The following is a 3,229-nucleotide window of genomic DNA, read 5'->3' as shown; positions in this document are numbered from 1 at the left end:
CGAAATGGATGCGTTAAACTACTACAATCATTATTTTCCACCTGCGTCTGTTTGTTTGTTTTTTTCCAGATTTCAGTCAAATCGGTTTTGGTGTGTGCTTCCCTTGCTGATATGAAGGTCTTCCCTGCTGAGAACCATCTTCAGAGGATGATATGTGTATAGCGAGGTAGGGAGAAGGTGCTGAGGGCCAGGCAGGTAAGACAGTGAACCCTCTTCTTCTAAGGCAACCCAGGCACTCACTGCTGGAGCTGGGCAAAATCCTCCCAGATGTTATAACCTCTTTCTATGGCTTCTGCTATATCACCGAGAGGCAAGTACAGCCACTCAGCTACCACAAATCTGTCACACTGTGTGGCAGCGGCAGTTCTGAGAGGAGGCCCAGACCCCATAACGGCCTGTTTTATCCGAGTCCAGGAAAACCCACCAGAGTTTTCATCTTTAAAGTATTTTTAATAAATATTAACCAGTGAAGGCTCTGACACAACAGTGTGGGCTGAGAAGCCGCAGTCATGCACTGGTCCAGTGAATACATGTGAAGTGGCAAGAAGCCAAGATGGGTTGTTAGTTTTGGTCCAAAGAGATCCTGGACTTCGTCCGGGAAGGTGAATGCGGGTCACAGAAAGAGTATCCTTTCAAGAGATAGATCAAAGTTCATTAAATCAATTCCTCTGTCTCTGGGAAGTCGTCTAAACTAGGAAATTCTTCGAATGGTTCTTTAGCATCATTAGTAGACTTTAATTTTCTCTTCCCACAGCATTCCACAATGTAATCATCACATAGGAGATTAGACTTTAATCCAACCCGAGGCCAGTCTTCTGTTTTTCCCTTTCTCCCTATCTGGAAGATGAAAAGAAATAAGGCTTCTCTCTTCCAAATAACCTTTGTCGAGATTATCCCAAAGCCCTGAACACACAGCAGATCTCCTACCAGGGGTGCCTGGCCAGAAAGGACTTTCAAGGTTATCTAGGCCAAGTTTGTAAACAGAAAAGCTGTAAATTGGGACAGATAAAATGGAAAGTTTGGAATGTGCTGGTTGAGTTTCTTCCACTCCCCCGCACATGGCCTACGCACGACTCCAAGGCGGAAACACCTTCGAAACTCCACGGAGCTCAATGCGTCTTGCCCCTTCTCTCCTGCTGCTGCTTCGTGACTGTGGGGTGCAAGTGAAGCAGAGCTGGTTTGCTTGTCAAGTTTGGAGAGAACATTCTCTGAAGAACCAGGGACCATCAAGAAGCCTTGTGGCTGGGAACTAAACACTACGCACTGGGCTTCTCAGGGCCCTGCCTCTTCTGAGGCTCGTTTGGAGTCAGAGCTGCATACTTGACAAAGTGATTTTTGCAGTTGTCAGGAGCCAAGACAGCTGTGAAAAGTGAGTTGGATGGGGTTCTGCCCCTTGCACCACTCCAAAGCTCTGCCAACACCAGTTTCTAGAACCTTTCCCATCAATGAAAGTACAAACAAGAAAACAGTCCCTTGTGTGCTTTTCACAAGCCTGGCAGAGCCTGGAAGCTTGGCAGTTAGGGATCTCTCCTTGTTTCAACACGTACCCTGAGTAGATTCGCAGTGGGAATGGCCAGAGGTTAGATACGAGGCACTGAGGTAGGTTTTTTTGTTTCTTTGTTTGGTTTTGTTTTTTTTTACAGACCCTCAATTATGGCCGTAACTTCCCTCAATTGTATCTAAATTGAAATCCCCACCACCTGTTCGCTCTGCAGCCTGCAATCTGGGAGAGCAGTTGCAGTTTTGTAATGTCCTCAGACACTGTCTTTGAAGTTTCATAATACCACTTCCTGTATTTCCCGTGCTAGATGGCCTCAGAAATTGGCACTGTATGTTTTCAGAAATGCAGACGATCGAGGGCTCAAGGAGGATGTGAAGCTGCCAGGACTGGCTATGTCATTCGCAGAGCCCAGTACAAAACAAAAACGTGGGGCGCCTTGTTAAAATTATTAAAATGTCATGATGGGGATAGCAGATCATTAAACCGAGCCCAGGTCCTACTAATGAAGGGGCTCTGTCCCTTGATGGAAAACCTGATAGGATTAAAGCATAATCTCCTTCGTGATGATGACATTGTGGAATAGCGCAGAAAGAAAGGAAGAGAAAATAAGTCTCCTAATGATGCTAAGACTTCACTGGTTTAGGTGACAATTTCCTAAAGACAGAGAAATTGACTTAATGAACTTTCATCGAGCTTGTAAAAGGATTCTATTTCCGTGGCCCTCGTTGACTTTCCCTGACAAAGTCCATGATCTCTTTGGACCAAAATTAATAACCCGTAGTAAACATGTGACCCTTCACCTCTTGAAACCTCAACTTTATTATTTCCCAAATAGGAATGATGGTCCTTGTTCTACCTTCCACATCAGTTGCTGTGAAACTCAAATACTTCCATTAATTTTTTCAATAAATATTTGTACCTGGTTGGACAAGATACTAGCGTAGAAATAGGTGGCTTAGGCTAAAGAATTATACAAAGAGCTACGAGCAGGGGCAGGTAAGCTGACATTATGACATTGAAAAATGCTCAAATATACCCAGGACGAGATGGGGACAAGTGGGGACTATGAGAACAGCAGGCCTAGCATGAGTAAAGGCAAAACTCGGAAAGCACAGATCGTGTGTGTGTGTGTGTGTGTGTGTGTGTGTGTGAGAGAGAGAGAGAAGAGAAGAGAAGAAGAAGAAGATTGAGAGAGAGTGCCTTTTGAGTGAGAAAGAACAGAAACTAAAGGGTCAGAGCTGCTCAAAGCCCCAAAGCAAATATGTCAGAGACCCTGCAAGACCCCAGTGTTTTCCTGTGCTGCTGTCCAGATCCTTGGCTTTAGGGAAAATATGAAGCAGCAGTAATCTCGTACCATCTCATAATTCCTATCATCTCCAGGCTTTTCTTTGTCTGTTTTACTCGGGCCTGGCTGGACAAGCTGCCAGGGAACCACCTGTTCTGGCTACTAGACCCAAGGAAGCAAGGAGCCAGGTTGGGTAGTAAGATCTATAGTTTGTTAACATCAAGTGAAAAACGGGCATTTGCTTGCGAACATGAGGGGGTCCCCGAGAGCCACCGGTCTCTTCTCAGCAGGCCTGGACCAGATGCAATCTCTTGACATCATTCTATGCGCGTGTTAGCACTGTGCAGTTAGAGTCTCTGCCTCTAATTCATCATGAGGTCTTAGGCAGGGTACTTCACCTTTCTGGCTCTTTTCTTTGTCTCATTTGGAAACCAAGAGTGTTA

This window comes from Pteropus medius, unplaced genomic scaffold (genome assembly GCF_902729225.1).
Source record: "Pteropus medius unplaced genomic scaffold, Ma_sr-lr_union100, whole genome shotgun sequence".
Taxonomy (NCBI): domain Eukaryota; kingdom Metazoa; phylum Chordata; class Mammalia; order Chiroptera; family Pteropodidae; genus Pteropus; species Pteropus medius.
This window is presented reverse-complemented; position numbering follows the sequence as displayed.